Consider the following 26,284-nt stretch of genomic DNA (forward strand, 5'->3'; position numbering starts at 1 on the left):
GTTAGGGTTGTTAGGGTTAGGGATATGGTTAGGGTTTTCAATAGTGTTAGGCTTAGGGTGAGAGTTTTTGAGTTAGTGTCAGGGTTTAGGTGTTACGGTTATATATAGTGGTTACTGTTAGTGTTAAGGGGTAGGGTTTCTGATTAGAGTTATGGTTATTTTTAGGATTAGGTTTGGCATTTGATGTTAGCATTAGGGTTAGGATTAGGTGGTATGGGTAGGATTAGAGTGATAGGTTTGAGCTAGGGTTTAGGGTTAGGGAATGGATGCTATGTGCTCTAAGGGGGGGTCAGGAACTAGAAGCATTTCCAGGACCCATCTCCATCTTATGGAGGGCAGGGGTCCCTGCCTTTCACGTGGGACACAAGGGTGCAGCTTCATCTCACGCTTGGCATGGGTGTATTGTAGGCTTGCTTAACTCTGATAATTGAAGAAGTATGAGATTTAGATTTAGGGTTAGGGTTAAGGTTAGGGGTTAGTATTTGGGTTAGGAATAGAGTTAGGGGTTAGGGTTAGGGTTAGGAATTAGGATTAGTTTTAGGAGTTAGGGTTAGGGTGAGCAATTACTGTTAAGATTAATGCTTAGGTTTAGTGTTAGGTATTTGGGTCAGTGGTTTGGTGAGGATTAGGTTTAGGGTTAGTGCTTAGGGTTAACAGTTAGGTTTAGGCTTCGGCCCTGTCTACTCTATGAGGGCTCGGGGACAGAGAGCGTCACAGGGACCCCACTCCATCGTACCCTGTGCATGAGGCCTTGACTGTCACACAGGACATGGGAATAGCTTCTTGTCACAAATAGCATGGCTGGATGTAGTCTTGCTTAACTCTGAGAGTGGAAGAAGTATGACAGGTTCTGTCAAACACAATTAAGAAAGAGTCATTTCATAGAAAGAGGATATCACTTAGCCAGAGAGGAGTCATGAACAGGAACGCTTACATTCACTAAGAGAAAGCCACTATAAAGGGGTGGATTGTAGAATTGACCTAACGCCTAACACTAACTGTAACTCCTAATTTGAACCCTAACCCCAATCCCAACCTACACCTGAATCCCAATCCCCAATCCTAACCCTAATCCTAACCCAAACCCTAAACCTAACCCCAACCACAACCCTAACTTTAACCCTAACCATTAACCTTAAACCCAACACTAACCCTAACGTTAAACCTAACCCTAACCCCTAACACTAATTCTAACCGTAACCCTACCTCCTAGCCATAAACCTGACACCTAAATCCTAACCCTAATCCTAAACCACTAACCCTAACCATAACCCTACAAACAATCCTAACCCTAACTCCTAACCCTAACACTAACCCTTAACCCTACACCTAACCCCTACCCTAACCCTCACCCTAACACTAACCCTAACAAAAAAACCCTAACCCTAACACTAGCCCAAAACCCTACCCCTAACCCTAACCCTAACCATAACCCCTAAACCTGACCCTAATCCTAACCATAACCTTAAATGTAAACCTAGCCGTAGCCCTAGCCATAACCCTATCCCTAACACTAACCCTCCACTATCCCTAACACTAACCCTAACACTATGCCTAACCCTATCCATACTCTAACCACCCTAAACACTAACACTAACATTAACACTAACCATAACCCTAAACCTAAAGGCCCAAACATCTAACCCTAACACTAACCCTAACTCCAAATCCTAACCCTAACAATAACCAGAACCACTAACCCTAAGCCTAACGCTAACCCTAACCCTAAACACTAACACTAACCCTACCACTAATCCCTAACCCTTACTCTAATTCTAACCTTAACCCTAAATGTAAACCTAACCCTAACCCCTAATTGAAACCCTAAACCATAATCCTAATCCTAAACCTAATGCTAAATCTAACACTAATCCCTAATCTTAACCCTAACCGGAATCCCTAACCCTAATGCGTAACCCTACCCCTAACCGTAACTCTAACCATAACACTAACCCTACCGTCAAAACCAAACTGTAACTCTAATGATCAGACTAAAAATAACTCTAACGCCTAACCCCTAACCGTCACCCTAAGGCTAACTCTAACCCTAACCCTAACCCCTAACCCCTAACCATAACCCTAACCCCTATCCCTAACACTAATTCTATCCCTAAGCCTAAACCTAAACCTAACCCTAATCCTTAACCCTAACCATAACCCCTATCTCTAACCCTAACCCTAACACTAACCCTTAACCCTAACCTTAACCCTAACACTAGCCCCTACCCCTAACCTGAACCCTAACCCTAACCCTTAACCGTAATCTTAACCATAAACCTAACCCTAACCCCTAACCCTAAAACTAACCCCTAACCTTAAACCTTATCCTGTCCCTTACCCCTAAACCTAACACTAAATCCCTAACCCTAACACTGACACCAAATCCTAACCCCTAACCCCTAACCTTAACAATAATCCTAACTCCTAAATCCAAACCTCAAATCCTAACCATAACAGTTAACAATAAGACTAAACATTAAACCTTACACTAAATTTAGCCCTAGCTCTAACCCCTAACCCTAACCTTAATTCTAACCCTAACCCGTAAACTAAACCTAACCCTATCCCCTAACTCAAACCCTTAATCCTAACCATAACCCTAAGCCCTAACCATAAACATAACCCCTAGCCCTAACACTAATCCTCACCCCAAACCTTAACACTTCCCCTAATCCTGACCTCTAACCCTAACCCTAACCTTAACCTTAACTATGAACCCTAACTCCAACACTAGCCCTAAATCTAACCCTAGCTCTGAACCTAGCCATAGCCCTAGCGCTAGCCCTAGACCCAACCATAGCCCTAGCCCTAGACCTGACTGTAAACCTAATCCTAAACCTCACCCTAGCCCTAGCCCTAGCCCTAGCCCTATCCTTAACCCTAGCCCTAACCCTAACTCTAACACTATCCCTAACCCTGATCCTAACCCTAAAAACCCTAGCCTTTACATTAACCCTAACACTAACCATAACTATAACTCTAACCCTACCAGCCATAACCCCTAACCCTAACCCCAAACCATAACACTAACAATAACCTTAACCCTAACACTAACGTTAACCCTAACCCTAACACTAACCCTAACTCCTAAGCCTAACCATAACCCAAACCCTACCCACTAACCCAAACCATAATTCTAAAACTAACCCTAAATGTAAACAACCCTGACCCCTAACTGTAACCCTAACTGCTAATCCTAACCCTGACACTAATGCTAACCCTAAACGTAAAACTTAAACCTATCACTAACCATAACCCTAACGCCTAACCCTAACCCTAACTCTAAACCCTAAACCTAACACTAACCCTAACCCCTAACACTAATTCAAACACCTAAACCTAACCCTAACCAATAAACCTAACCCTAGCCCCTAACCCTAATTCTAACACCTAACCCTAACCCTAACCCTAAACCTAACCCCAAACGCTAACCCTAACCATAAAACCAACTCTAAAAACGCTAACCCCAATCTCTAACCCTAACCCTAACCCAAACACTAATCCCTAACCCTAACCCTAACCCTAACACCTATCCCTAACCCTACTTCTAACCCTAACCCTAACATAAACCTAACCCTTACCCTTAACCTTAACCCTTGCCCATAACCCTAACTCTAACCCTAACCCTAATACCTAAATCTAAACATAACCCTATCCCTTAACCCTAAACCTAAAACTAAACTTCTAACCCTAACACTAACACCGAACAGTAACCCAAAATATCTAATCCTAACACAATTCCTAATCCCGAACCACAAACCGCTAACCCTAACCCTAACAGTTAACTCTAAGACTAACCGTTAAATCTTACCCTAGACATTAACCCTAAATGCTACCCTAATGATCAACCCTAAACCTAACTTGAACACTAATCCTAACCCTAACTCTAACACTAAACCTAACCCTAACACCTAAACTTAACCCTAAACCTAACCCTATCCCTAACCATAACACTAACCAGAACACTAACCCTAACCCTAACCCTAAACTAAAACTACCATAACCCGAAATCTTAAACCTAACCCTAACCCCTAATCCTAACCCTAACACTAACCCTAGCCCTATCCCTAAACCCAAACCTTAACCTTAACCCTAACCCTAACTGTAACCTCTAACCCTAAAACTAATCCCTAACACTAACCCTAAAACTATCCATAACTTCTTACCCTAACCCTAACCCTTGACACTAACCCTAAAACTAACCCCTAAACCTAATCCTAACCCTAACCCTAAAGTCTAACCGTAACCCTAACCCTACTTCTAACACTACACTTAGACTTAATCTTAGCCCTAGCGATAGCCTTAGCCATAGCCCTAATCATAACCTGGGACCTAGCCTTAAGGCTAACCCTAACCCTAAACCTAAACCTAGTTCAAGCCCTAGCCCTAGCCCTAGCGCTAACCCTAGGACGAACACTATCCTTAACCCTAACCATAACCCTAACAACCCTAACTGCTAACACTACACCTAACCCTAACAGCTCTAACCCCTAACTCTAACAGTAACCTAACCCCAAGCCCTAACTCTAACACTACCCCTAACCCTAACTGCTAATCCTAACCGTAATGCTAACCCTAACCCTAATCCCTAAACCTAACCCTAACCCTAATTTTAACTGTAACCCTAAACATAAACCTAACCCTAACCCCTAATACAAACTCTAATCCCTAATCCTAATCCTAACCCTAAAGCTAAACCTAATCCTAAAACCTACCACTAGCCCTAACCCTAAATCCTAACCTTAACCCTAACACTAACCCTAACCCCTAACGCTAACCTTAACCCTAAGAATAACACTAAACTCTAAACCTAACCCTAACCCTAATGCTAAGAATAACTCTAACACTAACTCTAACCCCTAACCGTAACTGAATGCTAACTCTAACCCTAACCCTAACTGCTAACCATAACCCTAAGACTAACCACTATACATAACCCTAACTCTAAACCTAAGCCTAAACCTAAACCAAACCCTAACCCTTAACCTTAACCCTAACCCCAATTCCTAACACTAACCATAACCCTAACCGCTAACCCTAACCCTAACACTAACTTTAGCCCCTAACCCTAACCCGAACCCTAACCCTAACCCTTAACCCTAATTTTATGATAAACCTAACCCTAACCCCTAACCCTAACATTAACACCTAACCTAAAGCTAACCCTATCCCTTACCCCTAAACCTAACACTAAACCCCTAACCCTAATAGTAACACCAAACACTAACCCCTAACCTTAACACTAATCCTATGCCGTAAACCCAAACCTCACATCCTAATGCTAACAGTTAACCCTAAGACTAACTGGTAAACCATACCCTAACCATAACTCTATCCCTAAAACCTAACCCTAACCTTAATTATAAACTTCAGCTTAAACCTAAACCTAACACTATCCTCTACCACTAATCCTAAACCCTAACCCTAACCCTAACCCTAACACTCACCCTAACCATAAACCGTAACACTAACACTAACCCGTAACCCTAATGCTAACCCCTAATCCTAAAACTAACCTGTAACACTAACCCTAATCCTAACCTCAAACCCTAACCCTTACCCTAACCCTAACCCATTACCCTAACCCTAACTCCTAACCCTAACACTAAACCAAGCCCTAAGTTCAACCCTAGCTCTAACCCTAGCTCTAGCCCTAGCCTTAGATGTAGACCTAACCCTAGCCCTAGTCCTAGCCCTAGCCCTGACACTACCCCTAACCCTAAACCTAAACCTAGCCCTAGCCCTAGGCCTAGCTATACCCCTATCCCTAACCCTAGCCCTAGCCCTAACCCTTAAACGTAACCTTAACTCTAACACTAAACCCTAACCCTAACTCTAACACTAACCCTAAACCCTAACACTAACCCTAACCCTAACCCTATCCATAACCCCTAACGCTAACCCTTACCATAATCCTAACCCCTAACACTAACCCTAACACTAACCCCTAACCCTAAACCTAACCCTAAATCCTAACCCGAGCCCTAACCGCTAATCCTAACCCTAACCCTAACGCTAAATCTAAACCTAAAACTTAACCATATCGCTAACCCTGACCCTAATGCCTAACCCTAACACTAACAATAAACCCTAACACTAACCCTAACTCTAACCCCTAACCGTAACTCTAATGCCTAACTGAAACCCAAACACTAACCACCATAACCCCTAACCATAACCCTAACCTGAGCACTGGCCCCTAACCCTAACCCTAAACCTAACACCTAACCCTAACCCTACTTCTAACTCTAACCCTAAACATAAACCTCACCCTTACCCTTAACCTTAACCCTAAGCCATAGCCCTAAGCCTAAACCTAACCATGACACTAACACCTAACACTAAACCTAACTCTATCTCTTACCACAAACCTAAAACTAAACCCCTAACCCTAACACTAACCCCAAACCCTAACCCCTAACCCCTAATCTTAACACTATCCCTAACCCAGAACCCCAAACCACTAACCCTGACCCTAATAGTTAACCATAAGACTAATCATTAATCCTTACCCTTAAGGATTAACCCTAAACTCTACACTAACAATTAACCCTAAACCTAACACTTAACACTAAACATAACCCTAACTCTAAGCCTAAACCTAACCCTATACCTAATCATAACCTTAACCGCTAACCTTAAACCTAACGCTAACGCTGACTGTAACCCTAACGCCTAAACCTAACCCTAACCCTAACCCCTAACCCTAACCCCAACCCTAACCCGAACACTAACCGTTAGCCTTAACCGTAAACCTAACACCTATCCCTAACCTTAATTCTAACCCTAACCCTAAACATAAACCTAACACTTACCCTTAAGCTTAACCCTAACCCAAACCCTAACCCTAACATTAACCCCTAACCCTAAATCTAACCCTATCCCTTACCCCTAAACCTAATACTATACCCCTAATCCTAACACTAACCACAAACCCTAACCCCGAACTGGGTTAGGGTTTTTGTTAGGGGTAGGTGTTAGAGGTTAGGCTTTGGGGTTAGTGTCAGGTTTATGGGTTATTTGTTAGGTTTATGGGTTAGGGTTACGGTAGGTATCAGGTTTAGGGGTTAGTGCTCAGGTTAGGTGTTAGGGTTAGGGTTAAGGGTTAATATTCAGGATAAGGGTTAGGGTTGGGGTTAGGTTTAAAGATTAGTGTTAGGGTTGAAGTTTACGGTTAGGTTTAGGGTTAAGGGTGAGTTTTAGGGTTAAGGTTAGAGGTTATGTTTAGGTTTAGGGTTAATTGTTAGGGTTAGGATTAGGGTTAGGATTAAAGCTTATGGTGAGGGTTAATGTTAGCACTAGGGTTAAGTGTTAGGTTTGGGGTTTAGGGTTAGTGTTAAGGTTTCAGGTTAGCGTTAGATTTGGCATTAAGGGTTATTTTTAGGGTTAGATATTAGGATTAGGTTTAGGGTTCATGGTTAGGGTTAGGGTTAGGGTTAGGGTTAAGGGTCAGGGTTAGGTATAATGGTTTGGGTTAAGATTAGGGTTAAGGGTTAGCCTGAGGTTTAATTGTTAGTCTTAGGGTTAAGTGTTAAGGTTAGGGTTAGGGGTTTGGGTTAGGAGTTAGGGTTAGTGTGAGCATTAGGGTTTAGGTGTTGTTAGGGTTTAGGTGTTAGGGTTAGGGTTATGGCTTAGGGTTCGGTTTAGCGTTCTCGGTTAGTGTTAGGGTTAGGACTAGGGGTTAATGTTAGGGTTAGGTGTTAGAGTTAGTATTAGGGTTAAGAGTTAGTGTGAGGGTTATGGTTAAGTGTTACTGTTAGGGTTAAGGTTTAGGGTTAGGATCAGGGAGTAAGCGTTAGTGTTAGTTTTAGGGGTTGGGGTTCAGGGTTAGAATTAGGGTTAAGGGTTAAGGCTAGGATTAGGATTAAGGGTTAGTATTAGGGTTAAGGATTTGTGTTAGGGTTAGGTTTAAAGGTTAGAGTTAGGGTTATCGGCTATGGTTAGCTTTAGGTTTAAGGGTTAGGGTTAGGATTTGTGGTTTAGTTTTAGGGATAGCTTTAAGGTTTCAGGTTATGCTTAGTGTTAGAGTTAAGTGTTATGGTTAGGCTTAGTGGCTAAGATTAGGATCAGGGTTCACGGTTAGTGTTAGGGTAAGAGGTTAAGGTTAGGGTTAGGATTTAGGGTTAGGGTTACGGTTAGGTCTAGGCTTTAGGGTAAGGTTTAGGTTTAGTTGTTACGGTTATAACTTGGAGTTAGGGTTAGAATCATGGGATACACGTTGGTGTCAATGTAATTGTTATGCATTACAGTTAGGTTAAGGGGTTAAAGTTAGGGTTATTGTTAGGTTTACGTGTTAAGGTGATGAATAGCGTTAGATTAGGTGTTATATTTAGGGTTAGGGTATGGGTTAGGGGTAGTGATTATGCTTAGGCCATGGGCTCTGTCTGAACTGGGGGTGGTTAGGGTGCTGGGATTGTCGCCGGGAACCCACTCTATCATACCCTGGGTATGAGTCCCTGGGTTTCCTGCAGGACACAGTGACAGAGCCTCCTTTCACGCATGGCATGTGAGGATTGTAGGCTTTCTTAACTCTGAGAAAGCAAGAAGTCTGAGAATTAGATTTAGGGTTAGAATTATGGTTAAGATTAGGGATTAACGTTAGTGTTAGGGTGAGGGCTTAGGGTTAGTGGTTAGGGTTAGGCTTAGGGTACTTGTTTGGTTAGGGTTAGGGCTAGAGATGTTGTAAGTGGTAGTGTTAGGCTTACAGCTGTCATTAGGGTTAGGGTTAGTGTTTTACAGTTAGTGTTATGGTTTAGGTACTACTGTTATGCTTATGAGTTAGGGTTAGATTTAGGGGTTAGAGATTGGGTTTAGTGTTAGGGTTAGGGTTAGGGTTAGGGTTAGCAATAGGGTTAGACTTAGGTGTTAAGTTTAGGTTTAGGGATAGCAGTTAATATTAGGGATTAGGGTTAATGTATGTGCCCTATCTGCTCTATGCCGGGTCGGGAACAGGAAGCATCACCGGGACCCCGCTCCATTGTACCCAGGGCATGGGACCCTGCCTCTCACTTGGGAGACTGAGGCAGAGCCTCATCTCATGCATGGCTTGGGTTGGTTGTAGGATTCCTTATCTCTGAGAATGGAAGTGTGAGAATTACATTTAGGATAAGGATAAGGGGTTAGGATTACTGTTAGGGTTAGGGATTAGGACTAGGTTTAGGGGTTAATGTAAGAGTTAGGGGTTGGGGTTAAGGTTAGGGTTTAGAGTTAGGGTTGGGGTTTATGGTCCAGGGTTAGCTTTAGGGTTAGGTGTTAGGGTTAGTGTTATGGCTTAGATTAAGAGGTTAGTTTAAGGGCACAGGACCTGTCTATCTATAGTGAGAGGAGGGCGGGCAGGGTCGCTGCAACACCACTCCATCGTACCCTGGGCCTAGGGCCCTGATTGTCATGCAGCACTCAGGCAGAGCCTCATCTCACGCATGGCATGGCTGGATTGTAGGCTTGCTTAATTCTGAGAATGGAAGAAGTGTGAGAAACAGGGTTACGGTTAGGGTTAGGGGTTAGGAGTTAAGGGTTAGGGTTAGTATGAGGGTTAGGGGTTAGGTTTAGGGTTAGTGGTTAGTGTTTGGGTTAGGACTAGGGCTTAGCGTTATGGTTAGGTGTAAGGGTTAGCATTAGGGTTAAGAGTTAGGGTTAGAGTTACGGTTAAGTGTTAGCGTTAAGGTTTAGGGTTAGGGTCAGTGTTAACGGTTAGGGTCAGTGTTAATGGTTAGGTTTGGGGTAAGCATTAGGGTTAAGGGTTAAGATTAGGATTAAGGGTTAAGGTTAGGGTTAAGGGTTAGTATTAGTGTTAAGGGTTTGTGTTAGTGTTAGGTTTGAGGGTTAAGTTTAGGGTTAATGGTTAGGGTTAGGTTTAGGGTTAAGGCTTAGGATTAGGGTTTGTGGTTTAGTTTTAGGGTTAGGTTTAAGGGTTCAGGTTAGGGTTAGTGTTAGAGTTAAGGATTATGGTTAGGCTTAGCGGTTAGGATTAGGATCAGGGTTCAGGGTTAGTGTAAGAGGTTAGGGTTAGGATTAGGGTTTAGGGTTAGGTTTACCTTTAGGTCTAGGCCTTAGGGTAAGGTTTAGAGTTTAGGTGTTACGTTTATGGGTAGGAGTTAGTGTTAGAGTTATGGGATAGGGGAAGATTTCAGGGTAAGTCTTATGCATTAAGTTTAGTTTACGGGATTAATGTTAGGGTTAGGGTTACGTTTATGTGTTATGGTGAGTTTTAGAGTTAGGTGTTATGTTTAGGGGTAGGGTTATGGGTTAGGGATAGTGTTTATACTTAGGGCATGAGCCCTAGCTGAACTAGGGTGGTGAGTTGGGGGGCCGGGATTGTCGTCAGGAACATACTCTATCATACACTGGATACGGGCCTGTGGGTTTCATGCAGGACACAGTGACAGAGCCTCCATTCACCCCTGACATGGGAGGATTGTAGGCTTGCTTAACTCTTAGAATGGAAGAAGTCTGAGAATTATATTTAGGGTTACGATTATGGTTAGGGTTAGGGATTAACGTTAGTGTTAGGGTGAGAGCTTAGTGTTAGGGGATAGTGTTAGGATTAGGGTGGTTGTTTGGTTAGGGTTAGGGCTAGAGATGTTGTAAGTGGTAGAGTTAGGCTTAGGGTTGTCATTAGGGTTATGGTTAGTGTTTTACAGTTAGTGTTATGGTTTAGGTACTATGGTTATGGTTACAGGTTACGGTTAGAGTAAGAGATTAGGGGTTGGGTTTAGTGTTAGGGTTAGAATTAGTGTTAGCAGTAGAGTTAGGTTATATATTATGGTTAGGGTTAGGGGTAGCGGTTAGGCTTAGGGATTAGAGTTAATGCATGTGCCCTATCTGCTCTATGCTGGGTTGGGAACAGGGAGTATCACCGGGACCCCACTCCATTGTACCCAGGGCATGGGACCCTGACTGACTTGGGATACTGGGGTGGATCTCATCTCACGCATGGCTTGGGTTGGTTGTAGGCTTGCTTATCTCTGCGAATGGAAGAAGTGTGAGAATTACGTTTAGGATAAGCATAAGGGATTAAGAATATGGCTAGGGTTAGGGATTAGGAGTAGGTTTAGGTGTTAGGGTTAGGGTTAGAGGTTAGTGTTAAGGTAGGGTTTAGAGTTAGTGTTGGGGGTTAGGCACAGGGGTTAGCTTTAGGGTTAGGTGTTAGGGTTAATGTTAGGGCTTAGATTTAGCGGTTAGTTTAAGGACACAGGACCTGTCTATCTATGGTGAAAGGGGGGCAGGCAGAGTCGCTGTGACACCACTCCATTGTACACTGGGCCAAAGACCCTGACTGTCATGCAGCACTCAGGCATATCCTAGTCTCATGCATGGCATGGCTAGATTGCAGGCTTGTCTAACTCTGAGAATGGAATAAGTGTGAGAATTAGATTTAGGGTTAGGGTTAAGGTTAGGGTTAGGGTTAGGGCTTCGGGTTTGGGTTAGGGTCAGGTGTTAGGGGTAGCATTAGGTGTTAGTGTTAGCATTAGGATTATGGTTAGGTGTTATGTTTAGGGTTAGGGTCAGGGTTTAGGGTTATGGATTCAGGTTAGGACATGGGCCCTATCTGATCTATCAGTGGTGGGGAACTGGGAAGATCGCCTGGGCCCCACTCCATTGTACACAGGGCATGGGCCCCTGGCTTTCATGTAGGCTACAGGGTCAGAGCTTCAGCTCACGCATGGCATGGATGGATTGTAGGCTTCCTTAACTTTTCAAATTGAAAAAGTTTGAGAGTTACATTTGGGGTTAGGGTAATGGGTAAGGATTAAGGTTAGGGTTAGGTGTTCAGGACTAGGATTAGATTTAGGGGTTATGGTTAGAGGTTAGAATTAGGGTTAAGGTTACAGTTACAGTCAAGGATTAGAATTATGTTTAGTAGTTAGGCTTAGGTTTAGGGTGAGGGGTTATGGTTAGGGTTAGGGATTAGGGTTACTGTTAGGATTTAGGTTCATCGGTTACTGTTAGGGCTAGGGATTCGTGTTAGTGTTAGCTTAGGTTTAATGATTAGTGTCAGTGCACAGGCCCTGTCTAATCTATGGAGCACTGGGGGTGTGGAGCGTGGGTGCGTCTCCCCTCCATCACACCATGGGTCTTGTGTCTGATTGTCATGCAGGACTCAGGCTGAGCCTCATCTCACGCATGGCATGGCTAGATTGTAGGCTTGCTTAAATTCTAGAATGGGAGAAGTGTGAGAATTATATTTGGGGTTAGGATTAGGGTTAGGGTTTAGGTTTAGGTTTAGGGTAAAGGGTTAGGATTAGGAATATCATTAGGGTTAGGGGCTAACGTTAGTGTTAGTGCTTAGGTTTAGGGTTAGGGGTTAGGGTGAGGGTCGTTGTTCGGTTAGGGTTAGGGCTAGGTTCATTGTAAGGGGTGGGGTTAGGGTTAGGTATGTGGTTAGGGTAAGAGTTAGGGATAGCGTTTTACGGTTAGTGTTATTGTTTATGTATTACAGTTTTGGCTATGGGTTCGTGTCAGTGTTAGGGGTTAGAGGTTGGGGTTAGGGTTAGGGATGAGGGTTAGTTTGAGAGGTTAGGGTTAAGCTGAGGGTTAGGTTTAGTTCGTAGGTTTAGCTTTAGGCTTAGGGTTAGGGGTTAGAGTGACGGATTAGGATGAAGGCATGGGCCCTATATGCTCTATGTGGGGTCGGGACTGGGATCATCGCCAGGACCTCACTTGGTTGTGCCCATTTCATGGGACCTTGACTCTCATGTGGGATACAGGGGTGGAGCGTCATCTCACACATTGCATGTGTTTGTGGTAGGCTTGTTTACCTCTGCAAATGGAAGAAGTGTGAGAATTAAATTTAGGGTTAGGGTAACCGGTTAGGATTATGGTTAGGGATAGGGTCTGTGGTTAGTGTTAAGGTTAGGGTTTAGAGTTAGTGTAGGGTGTTAGGGTCAGGGGTTAGGTTCAGGGTTATGGGTTAAGGTTAGTGTTAGGGCTCAGATTTAGTGGTTAATTTAAGGGCACAGGACCTGTCTAATCTATGGTGAGAGGGGTATGGAGAGGATCGCCATGACACCACCCCATTTTACCCCTGCATTAGGCCCAGACCTACATGCAACACTCAGGTGCAGCCTCATCTCATGCATAGGATGGCTGGATTTTAGACTTGCTTAATTATTAGAATGGAAGAAGTGTGAGAATTAGGGTTAGGGTTAGGGGATTGGGGTTAGGGATTAGGGTTAGTGGCAGGGTTAGGGGTTAGAGATTAATGGTTAGGGTTAATGTTAAGTTGAGGAATAGTGTTAGGGTGAGGGTTAGGGTTGGGTTTAGGTTTAGGGTTTAGGGGTTAGTGTTAGGGCTAGAGGTGAGAGTTAGGGTTAGGGTTGTTTGTAGGGTTGTGGTTAGGGTTAATGGTTTAGGGTAAGGGTTTAGGTGTTACAGTTATGGCTAGGAAGTAGGATTACAGTTAGGATTAGTGTTAGGGGTTATGGTTAAGTTTAGCATTAGCGTGGCGTTTGGGGTTAGGGTTAGGGCTTAGGGTTAAAATTAGAGTTGTGGTTGGGGTTAGGGTTGGGGTTGGGGTTAGGGTTACGGTTAGGGTTAGAGGTTGGAGTCCGGGTGTAGGTTGGGATTGGGGTTAGGGTTCAAATTAGGGGTTAGGGTTAGTGTTAGGCATTAGGTCAATCCTACAATCCACCTCTTTATAGTGGCTTTCTCTCCGTGAATGTAAGGGTTCTTGTTCATGACTCCTCTCAAGCTGAGTTACCCTCTTCCTATGAAATGACTCTTTCTTCATTGTGTTTGAAAGAACTTCTCACACTTCCTCCACTCTCAGAGTTAAGCAAGACTACAACCCAGCCATGCTATTTGTGAGATGAAGCTCTGCCCATGTCCTGCTTGATAGTCAGGGCCTCATAGCTGGGGTAAGCTGGAGTGGGATCCCTGTGACGCTCTCTGCCCCCGAGCCCTCATAGAGTAGACAAGGCTCGAGCCTAAACATAAACGTTAAACCTAAGCACTAACCCTAAACATAATCCTCACCAAACCACTGACTCTAACCCCTAACACTAAACTTAAGCACTAATCTTAACGGTAATTGGTCACCCTAACCCTAACTCCTAAAACTAATCCTAATTCCTAACCCTAACCCTATCCCCTCACTCTATTCCTAACACAAATCCTAACCCCTAACCCTAACCCTAAATCTAAATATCATGCTTCTTCCATTATCAGAGTTAAGCAAGCCTACAATACCCTCATGCCAAGCGTGAAATGAAGCTGCACCCTTATGTTCACATGAAAGGCAGGGACCCTTGCCCTCCGTACGATGGAGTCGGGTACCAGAAATGCTCCCAGCTCCTGACCCCCCCCCCCCATAGAGCAGATAGTGTCCATTCCCTAACCCTAAACCCTAGCTCTCACCCATCACTCTAATCATACCCATACCACCTAATCCTAACCTTAATGCTAACACCAAAGCCTAAACCTAACCCTAAAAGTAACCCTAACCTTAAGCCCAAACCCTACCCCTTAACACTAACACTAACCCCTATTTATAACCTTAACACCTAAACTCTAACACTAACTCAAAATCTCTCACCCTTACACTAACACAATCAAAACCACTAACTTTATCCTTAACCCTAACAACCCTAACCCTAACAATGACCCTAACAGTAACACTAAACCATAACCCTAACCTTACCCTACCCCTAACCCTAAACTCTACCCCTAACTATTAACCCTAACCTTAACCCTAACACTAAACCCTAACCCTAACCCTAACCCCTAACACTAAACCTAAACCCCTAACCAGAACCCTAACAACAATCCTAACCTCAACCCCAACCCCAACCCCTAAACTTAACCCTAACCCTAATTCTCACACTTCTTCCATTCTCAGAGTTAAGCAACCTTAAAATCCAGCCATGCCATGCGTGAGATGAGGCTCTGTCTGAGTCCTGTGTGACAGTCAGAGCCAAGGCCCAGGGTATGATGCAGTGGGGACACAACCACTCTCCACACCTCTGGTCCCCCATAGATTAGACATGGCCTGTGCCCTGACACTAATAATTAAACCTAAGCTAATACTAACCCGAACACCTAGCCCTAATAGTAACCCAGGAACCTAACTCCTAACAGTAACACTAATCCCGAAACCTAAACATAACCCTCACCCTAAACATAAACCTAACTACTAAACATAATCCGAATATCTAACCATAAGAGTAAATCTATCCCTATTTCTAACCTCTAACCGTAACCCCTAAACCTAATCCTAGTCCCTAACATCCCGTGCTAACCTTAATCCTAACCCTTACGCTAACGCCAAATGTAAATCTCAGACTTCTTCAGTTTGCAGAGTTAAGGAAGCCTATAATCCACCCAGGCCATGCGTGAGATGAGGCTCTGCCCCTGTGTCCTACATGAAAGGCAGGGGCCCATGCCCTGAGTACAATGGAGTGGGGCCCCAGCTATCTTCCCTTTCCCCACCGCTCATAGATCAGATAGGGCCTATGTCCTAACCCAAATCTGTAACCCTAACCACGGACTCTAACCCTAAACATAACACCTAACCCTAACCCTAATGCTAACCCTAACACATAATGCTAACCCTAACCCCTGACCCTAACCCTAACCCAAACCTTAAACCCTAACCTTAACCCTAACCCTAAATCTAATTCTCACACTTCTTCCATTCTCAGAGTTAAGCAAGCCTACAATCCTCCCATGCCATGCGTGAAAGGAGGCTCTGCCACTGTGTCCTGCATGAAACCCATGGGCCCATACTCAGCATATGATAGAAGGGCTTCCCGGCGACAATCCCAGCCCCCTAACCCCCCCTTCTACTGCAGACTGGGCCGGTGCCATAAGCATCAACACTACCCCTAACCCATAACCATAACCGTAAAAATAAAACCTAACCCTAACCCTACTGCTCACCTTAACACATAAACCTAAATGTTACCCTAATCCTAACCCCTTAACCTTCATCCATAAAACTTACCCTAACAAAAATACCTAGCCCATATCTTTAACCTTACCTTCTAGCCATAACCATAACACCTAAAGCCTAACCTTAACCCTAAACCAGTAACCTGAACATTAACCCAATGAAAAACCCTAAACCTAACCCTAACCCCTAACCCTAATCATTAAGCTAATCATTAAACCTAAGCTAACACTAACCTGAACCCCTAGCCCAAACCATAACCCAGGAACCTAACTCCTAACAGTAACCCCTAATCCTGAAACCTAAACATAACCCCTCACCCTAAACCTAAACCTAACTACTAAACATAGTCCTAATCCCTAACCCTAACAGTAACCCTAACCCTAATTGTAATCTCTAACCGTAACCCCTAAACCTAATCCTAGTCCCTAACACCCAATGCTAACCTTAATCCTAACCGCTTACCCTAACCCCAAATGTAATTCTCAATCTTCTTCAGTTTGAAAGGTTAAGGAAGACTGCAATCCACCCATGCCATGCGTGAGATGAGGCTCTGGCCCTGTGTCCTACATGAAACTCAGGGGCCCATGCCTTGGGTATGGTGGAGTGGGGCACTGGCGATCTTCCCATTTCCTCATCCCCTGATAGATCTGATAGGGCCCATGTCCTAACCTGAATCCCCTAACTCTAACACGTCATGCTAACCCTAACCCCTGACCCTAACCCTAACCCAAACCCTAAACCCTAACCCTAACCCTACATTAACACTAACCTTAAGTCTAATCTTAAGTCTAATTCTCACACTTCTTCCATTCTCAGAGTTAAACTAACCTACAATCAAGCCGTGCTATGCGTGAGATGAGGCTCCACCTGAAGGTTGCATGACAGTCAGGGCCTTAGATGCAGGGTACGATGGATTGGTGTCACAGCGACCCTGTCTGCCCGTCTCTCACAATAGATAGACAGGTCCTATACCGTTAAACTAACCACTAAATCTAAGCCTTAACACTAACTTTAACAGCTAACCCTAAACCTAACCCAGGACCCTAACCCCCAACACTAACTCTAAACCCCAACCTTAACCCTAATCCCTTATCCTAACACTAACCCCTAAACGTACTCCTAATCCCTAACTCAAACCATAATCTTAAACCCTTACCATTATCCTAAATGTAATTCTCACACTTCTTCCATTCGCAGAGATAAGCAAGCCTACAACCAACCCGAGCCATGCGTGAGACGAGGCTCTGCCCCAGTATCCCAAGTGAGAGGCAGGGTCCCATGCCCTCGGTACAATGGAGTAGGGTCCCAGTGATGCTCCCTGTTCCCGACCCCGCATAGAGCAGATAGGACCCATGCGTTAACCCTAATCCCTAAGCCTAACCGCTATCCCTAACCCTAAGAATAACACCTAACCCTAACCCTATTACTAACCCTAACCCTAACACTGAACCCGACCTCTAAACCCTAACTCTAACCCTTACCCATAACCATAACGGTAGTACCTAATCCATAACACTAACTGTAAAACACTAACCCTAACCGTAACCCTAATGATAACCCTAAGCTTAACCCTACCACTTATAACATCTCTAGCCCTAACCCTAACCAACCACCCTAACCCTAACCCTAACCTCTATACCTACACCCTCATGCTAACACTAACATTAATCCGTAACCCTATCCATAATCCTAAACCTAAATCTAATTCTCAGACTTCTTCCATTCTTAGAGTTAAGAAAGCCTACAATCATCCCATGCCATGCGTGAAAGGATGCTCTGCCACTGTGTCCTAAATGAAACCCAAGGGCCCATATCCAGCATACGAGAGAGTGTGTTCCTGGCATCAATCCCAGCACCCTAACCCATGCCCCTAGTGCAGACAGGGCCCGTGCCCTAAGCATAGACACTACATTTAACCCATAACCCAAACCATAAACATAACATCTAACCCTAACCCTATTGCTCACCTTAACACATAAACCTAACCATAACCCTAACCTTAACCCAACCCTTAACCTAACCTTAATGCATAACCCTTACCCTAAAAACAGCCACTATTCCATAACTCTAACCCTACCTCCTAGCCATAACCGTAACACCTAAACCCTAACCCTAACCCTAAACCGCTAAACCTAACCTTAACCCTAAGAACAACTCTAAACCTAACCCCAAAACATAACCCTAAAACCTAAGCCTAACCTTAACCCTTAGCAATAATCCTAATACCTAAAGGTATCCATAAACCTTAACCCTAACCCTCACCCTAACCCTCACCCCAAGGCCTAGACCTATCCCTGACCCTAACCCTAACCACCAACCATAACCCTAACCCGTATCCCTAACCATAACCATGAACACAAAACTTAACCCTAGTCCTAACCGTAACCCCTAACACTAAGCATTCACCCCAACACTAATCTTAATCCCTAACCCCAACCATAATCCTAACCCTAAATCTAATTGTCAGACTTCTTGCTTTCTCAGAATTAGGAAAGCCTAACCTTAACCTCCCATGCCATGCGAGAAAGAAAGCTCTGCCACTGTGCCCTGCATGAAACCCAGGGGCCCATACCCAGCATAGGATACAGGGCCTTTCCGGCGACAATCCCAGCCTCCTAACATGCCCCCCTAGTCCAGACAAAGCCCATGTCCTAAGCATAAACACTACCCCTAACCCGTATCCCTAACCCTAAACATAACACCTAACCCTAAATCTGTTGCTCACTGTAACATGTAAACCTAACTGTAACCCTAACTTTAACCCCTTAAACTAACCTTAATGCATAACACTTACCCTGAGAAGAACCCCTATCCCATAATTCTAACACTACCTCCTAGCCATAATCATAACGCCTATTTCCTAAACCTTGGTCTAAAGCCTAGACCTAACCTTAAACCTAACCCTAACCCCTAAACCTAAACCTAAACCCTTACCCTAACACTAACACTGAACCCTGATCCTAACCCTAAACACTAACCCTAACCATAAATCTTAACTCTAACCCTAACCTGAACACTTAACACTAACACTAACCCCTAACCCTATCCCTTAAACTTAAAACTAACCCTAACCATTAACCCTAACCCTAACCCTTAACCCTAACCCTAACACCTAACCCCCTATCCCTAACACTAACCTTAACCCTTAACCCCTAACACTAACACTAATCCTAACCCCTAATCCCAAACCCCTAACCCAAACCATAGCCATAATTCTCACAGTTCTTCCATTCTGAGAGTTAAGCAAGACTACAATCCTCCCATGCCATGCATGAAAGGAGGCCCTGCCACTGTGTACTGCATGAAACCTATGGGCCTATACACAGCATACAATAGAAGGGGTTCCCAGCGACAATCCCAGCTCCCTAATCCACCAACCTAGTGTAGACAGGGCCCTTGCCCTAAGCATAAACACTACCCCTATCTCATAACCGTAACTCTAAACGTACCACCTAACTGTAACCCTATTGCTCACCTTAAAACATAACCCTAACCATAATCCTAACCCTAACCCCTTAACCTAACATTAATGCATAACCCTTACCCTAACAACAACCCCTATCTCATAACACTAACCTTACATTCTAGCCATAACTATAACTGCTAAACCCTAAACCTAACCAAAACTGATAACCCTAAACATAACACTAAGAAAAACCCTAAACCTAACCCTAACTTTAACCTTACCGCTAACCCTATACCCTAACCCTAACTCTAACCCTTAACCCTTAACCCTAACCCTAAACCCTAAACCCTAACTGTAACACTAACACTTAACCCTAATCCTAACCCTAACCCTTAAACCTAACCCAAACACTTAACCCTAAACCTAACCCTTACCTTAAAACCTAGACCTAACACTGCCTCTAAACCTAACACTAACCCCTAACCCTAACCTTAACTATGAACCCTAAACCTAACTCTAACCCCTTAATCCTAACTCTAACCCTTAACTCTAACCCTAATGCTAACCTGAACCCTTAACCCTAACCATAAAACCTAACCCTAACAGGTATCCTTAACCCTGACGGTTAACCCTCACCATAACACTTAACCCTAACCCTAATCCTAACCTTTAACCCTTATCCTAACCCTTAACTCTAACGTTAACCCCAGCCCTAACCCTAACACTAACCACTAACCTTAAACCTAACCCTAACCCTAACCCCTAAACCTAACACCTAACCTTAATCCTAACACTAACCACAACCCTTAACCCCTAACCCTAACCCTGACCCTAATTCTCACACTTCTTCCATTCTCAGAGTTAAGCAAGCTTACAATCCAGCCATGCCATGAGTGGAATTAGACTCCGCCTGAGTCCTGCATGAAGGTCAGGGCCCAAGACCCAGTGTATGATGGTGTGCTGTCACGGTGTCCCTTATCGCACCCCTCTTACCATAGATTACACAGGTCCTCTGCCCTTAAACTAACTGCTAAATCTAAGCGCTAACACTAACCCTAACACCTAACCTTCAACCTAACCCCTGACCCTAACCCCCAACACTAACTCTAAACCCTAACCACAGACTCTATCCCTAACGATAATTCTAACCCACTACCCTAAACCTAAATGTAATTCTCACACTTCTTTCATTCACAGGAATAACCAAACCTACAAACAGCAAATGCCATGCGTGACAGAACGCTCTGCCCTTGTGTCCCACATGACAGCCAGGATCGCATGACCTGGGTACAATGGAGTGGGGTCCCAGTGACGCTCCCAGTCTCGACGCTGCATAGAGCAGACAGGGCCCATGCCTTAACCCTAATCCCTAACTCTAACCCCTAACCCTAAACCTATTGCTAAACCTACTCCTAAACCTAACACTAAGCTTAACATTAACCTCTCAAACTAACCCTCATCCCTAACAGTAACCCTAATCCCAATCACTAACTCGTAACCCTAACACAAACGCGTAACCAAAACGTAATACCTAAACACTAACACTAACCCTGAAAAGCTAAACCTCACCATAACCCTAACCACAACCCTAACCCTAACCCTACCTATTACAATGAACCTAGCCCTAACCCTAACCAAACACCGACCCTAACCCTAAACCCTAGCCCTAACACTAACCTTAGTCCCAAACCCTAATCATATTCCTAACCCTAACCCTTTACACTAACCTTATAACTAATCCTAAACTCTAATCCTAATCTTAACCATAAATCAAATTCTCACACTTCTTTCATAATAGTAGTCAAGCAAGCCTACAATCTAGCCATGCCATGCATAAGAGGAGGCTCTGCTTGAGTCCTGTGAGACAGTCAGAGCCCAAGGCCCAGGGTACAATGGAGTGGGGATGAAACCACGCTCCACACACCCAGTGCCCCATAGATTAGACAGGGCATGTGCCCTGACACTAATCAGTAAATCTAAGCTAACACTAACCCGAACTCCAAACCCTGACTGAGACCCATCAACCTAATTCGAAACAGTAACCCTAATTCCTGAATCTAACCCTCACCCCTCACCCTAAATGTAAACCTAACTACAAAACATAATCCTAATCCCTAACTGTAACTATAATGTTAACACTAATTTTAACCTCTAACTGTAACCCCTAAACCTAATCCTAGTCCTGAAAACCTAACCCTAACCTTAATCCTAAGCCCTTACTCTAACCCCAAATCCAATTCTCAGACTTCCTCAGTTTGAAAAGATAAGAAAGCCTACAATCCACCCGTACCATGTGTGAGATGAGGCTCTGCCCCTGTGTCCTACATGAAAGGCAGGGGCCCATGACCTGGTTACAATGGAGTGGGGCCCTGACGATCTTCCCAGTTCCCCACCACTGATAGATCAAATAGGGCCCATGTCCTAACCCGAATTCGTAACCCTAAACACTGACTCTGACCCTAAACATAACACCTAACCATAACCCTAATGCTAACACTAACACCTAATGCTACCCTTAACCCCTGACCCTAACCCTAACCCGAACCCTAAACCCTAACCCTAACCCAACCCCTAACCCTAACTATAACCCTAAATCTAATTCTCACACTTCTCCCATTCTCAGAGTTAGAGAAGCCTGCAATCCAGACATGCCATGCATGAGATGAGGATATGTCTGAGTGCTGCATGACAGTCAGGGCCTTAGGTCCGGGGTACGATGGAGTGGTGTCACAGCATCCCTGCCCGCTCCCCTGTCACCATAGATAAACAGGTCCTGTGCCCTTAAACTAACCACTAAATCTAAGCCCTAACACTAACACTAACACCTAACCCAAATGCTAACTCCTGACCGTAAACCCAAACACTACCTCTAAACACTAATGTTAACCCTAACCCCTAACCCTTACCCTAACCCCTAAACCTCTTCCTAATCCTTCATCTTAACCATAATCCCAACCCCTTACCCTTATCTTAAATGTAATTTTAACACTTCTTCCATTCGCAGAGATAAACAAGCCTACAACCAACCCAAGCCATGTGTGAGATGAGGCTCTGCCCTAGTATCCCAAGTTAGTCAGGGTCCCATGCCCTGGGTACAACGGAGTGGGGTCCCGGTGATGCTCCCTGTTCTCGACCCAGTTTAGAGCAGATACGGCACATGCGTTAACCCTAATCTCTAACCCTAACTGCTACCCCTAACCATAACACCTAAACCTAACCCTATTGCTAACACTAACACTAACCCTAACACTAAACTAAACCTCTAATCCCTAACTCTAACCCTAATCCATAACCATAACCGTAGTACCGAAACCATAACACTAACTATAAAACACTAACCCTAACCCTAACCTTAATGACAACCTTAAGCCTAACTCTACCACTTATAACATCTCTAGCCCTAACCCTAACCAAACAACCACCCTTACCCTAACACTAACTCCAACCCCTAACCCCTAACCCTAACCCCTAACCTCAAACCCCTAACCCTAATTCTCACACTTCTTCCATTCTCAGAGTTAAGCAAACCTACAGCCCAGCAATGCTATGCATGAGATTAGACTCCACCTGAGTCATGCATCAGGGTCAGGGCCAAAAGCTCAGGGTACTATGGTGTGGTGTCGTGGTGATCCTGTCCGCATCCCTCTCACTTAGATTAGACAAGTCCTGTGCCCTTAAACTAACCACTAAATCTAAGCCCTAACACTAACCCTAAACCCTAACCCTAAACTTAACCCTTAACCTCTGACCCTAACACCCAACACTAACCCTAAACCTTAACCTTAACCCTAACCGGAGACCCTATCGCTAACCATAATCCCAGTTACCCCAACCCTAAATGTAATTCTCACACTTCTTCCATTCAAAGAAATAAGCAAGCTTGCATCCAACACATCACATGCCTGAGATGACGCTCTGCCCCTGTATCCCACATGAGAGCCAGGGTCCCATGACCTGGGTACAAAGGAGTGTGTTCCCGGCCATGCTCGAAGTCCCAATCCCACATAGAGCAGATATGGCCCATGCCTTAACCCTAATCTATAACTCTAACCCTAACTCTAACCCTAAGGCTAAACCAAACCCCTGTACCTAACCCTAAGCTTAACTCTAACTTCTCAAACTAACACTTAACCCTATCCCTAACACTAAGCCCAACCCCAAACCCTTAACTCTAACACAAACCCATAACCAAAAGTGTAACCACTACCACTAACACTAAAACGCTAACCCTCACCCTAACGCTAAATACTACCCTAACCTGAACCCTACCCCTTACAATGAACCTAGCCCTAACCCTAACCAAACAATGACCCTAACCCTAACTCATAACCCAAAACCCTAGCCCTAACACTAATGTTAGCCCCAAACCCTAACCATATTCCTAACACTATCCCTTTACCCTAACACTAAACCTAATCCTAAACCCTAACCCTAATCCTAACCATGAACCTAATGCTCACACTTCTTCCATTCTAGGAGTTAAGCAAACCTACAATCTAGTCATGCCATGCGTGAGATGAGGCTCTGCCTGAGTCTTACGTGACAGTCAGAGCCTAAATCCCAGGGTACAATGGAGTGGGGATGCAGCCACACTGCCAGTGCCTTATAGATTAGACAGGGCACTTGCCATAACACTAATCAGTAGAACTGAGCCCTAACCCAACAATAACCCGAACCCCTCGCCCCGACCATAACCCATGAGCCTAACTCCTAACAGTAACCCTAAGACCTAACCCTCACTATAGTCCCTCATCCTAAACCTAAACCTAACCACTAAACATAGTCCTAATCCCTAAGCTTAACAGTAACACTAACCCTAATTCTAACCTCTAACCATAACCCCTAAACCTAATCCTAGTCCCTAACACCTAACCCTAACCTTAATCCTAACATCTTACCCTAACCCCAAATCTAATTCTCAGACTTCTTCAATTCGAAAAGTTAAAGAATCCTACAATCCACCCATGCCATGCATGAGATGAGGCTCTGCCCCTGTGTCCTATATGAAAGGCTGGGGCCCATGCCCTGTGTGCAATGGAGTGGGGCCCAGACGATCTTCCCAGTTCCCCATCCCAGATAGATCATATAGGGCCCATGTCTTAATCTGAATCTGAAACCCTAATCCCTCACCCTAACCCTAAAAATAACACCTAATCCTAACCCTAATGCTAACCAAAAAACCTAATGCTAACCCTAACACCTTACCCTAACCCTAACCCAAACCCTAAACCCTAACCCTAACCCTACCCGTAAGCCTGACCCTAAACCTAAACCCTAATCCTAATGCGAAACATAAACCCTAACCCCTAACCCTAACACTAACCCTAACCCTATTTCTCACACTTATTCCGTTCTCAGAGTTAAGCATGTCTAGAATCCAGCCATGCCATGTGTGAGATGAGGCTCCATGTATTCTTGCATATAGGTCTGGGCCCAAGGCCCAGGATGTGATGAAGTGGGGCCCCAGCTATCTTCTAAACCTAACAGTAACCATTAACCCTAACACTAACGTTTAAACTTAATGCTAACCTTAACTCTAAACCCTAATCCTAACCCTTAACCCTAACCCTAACCTTAAGCCCTAACCCTAACCCTAACACTAACGCCTAAACCTGACCCTAACCATACCCCTAAAACTAAAACCAAACCCCCAACCCGAACACTAACCCCAATCCCTAACCCCTAACCACTAACCCTAACACCAACCCTGACCCCTAACCTCAAACCCCTAATCATAACCCTAACCCTAATTCTCGAACTTCTTCCCTTCTCAGAGTTAAGGAAGCCTACAATACAGCCATGCCATGCGTAAGATGAGGCTCCATGTTTGCATGTAGGTCTGGGCCCAAGGTCCAGGGTATGATGAAGTGGGACCCCAGCGATTTTCCCATTTCAACACCCCTGATAGATCATATAGGGCCCATGTCCTAAGCCGAATCCGTAAACCTAATCCCTGACCCTAGCCCTAAACATAACACCCAACCCTAACCCTAATGCTAAACCTAACATCTAATGCTAACCCTAACCAATGACCCTAATCCTAACCCTACCCCTAAAACTAACCCTACCCCTAAACCCTAACCTTAATGCTAACTGCAACCCTTAACCCCTAACACTAACACTAACCCTAACCCCTAACTCCTAACCCTTAACCCTAACCCTAACTCTGTTTCTCACACTTCTTCCATTCTCAGAGCTAAGCAAGCCTGTAATCCAACCATTGCATGCATGAGATGAGGCTCCACCTGAGTGCTGCATGACAGTCAGGGCCCTAGGCCCAGGGTACGATGGAGTGGTGTCGCAGTGACCCTGCCCACCCCCCTCTCACCATAGATAGACAGGTCCTGTGCCCTTAATCTAACTGCTAAATCTAAGCCCTAACACTAACCCTAACACCTAACCCTAAACCTAAACCCTGACTCTAACAGCCAACCCTAACTCTAATCCCTAACCTTAACTCTAACCCCTAACCTTAACTCTAACCCCTAACCCTAACCTTAACCCCTAAACCTACTCCTAATCCCTAATCCTAACCATAATCTTAACCCCTTGCCATTATCCTAAATGTAATTCTCACACTTCTTCCATTCGCAGACATAAGCAAGCCTACAACCAACCCAAGCCGTGCGTGAGATGAGGCTCCACCCCAGTATCCCAAGTGAGAGGCAGGGTCCCATGCCCTGGGTACAATGGAGTGGGGTCCCGGTGATGTTCCCTGTTCTCGACCCCGTGTAGAGCAGATAGGGCCTATGCGTTAACCCTAATCCCTAAACTTAACCGCTACCCTTAACCCTAACCATAACACCTAAACCTAACCCTATTGCTAACCCTAACCCTAACCCTAATGCTAAACCCAACCACTAACTTCCAAATCTAACCCTAACCCATAACCATAACGGTACCTAAACCATAACACTAATTGTAAAACACTAACCCTAAGCCTAATGACAACTCTAAGCCTAACACTACCACTTACAACATCTCTAGCC

The sequence above is a fragment of the Lemur catta genome, unplaced genomic scaffold (genome assembly GCF_020740605.2).
Source record: "Lemur catta isolate mLemCat1 unplaced genomic scaffold, mLemCat1.pri scaffold_55_ctg1, whole genome shotgun sequence".
NCBI classification, from domain to species: domain Eukaryota; kingdom Metazoa; phylum Chordata; class Mammalia; order Primates; family Lemuridae; genus Lemur; species Lemur catta.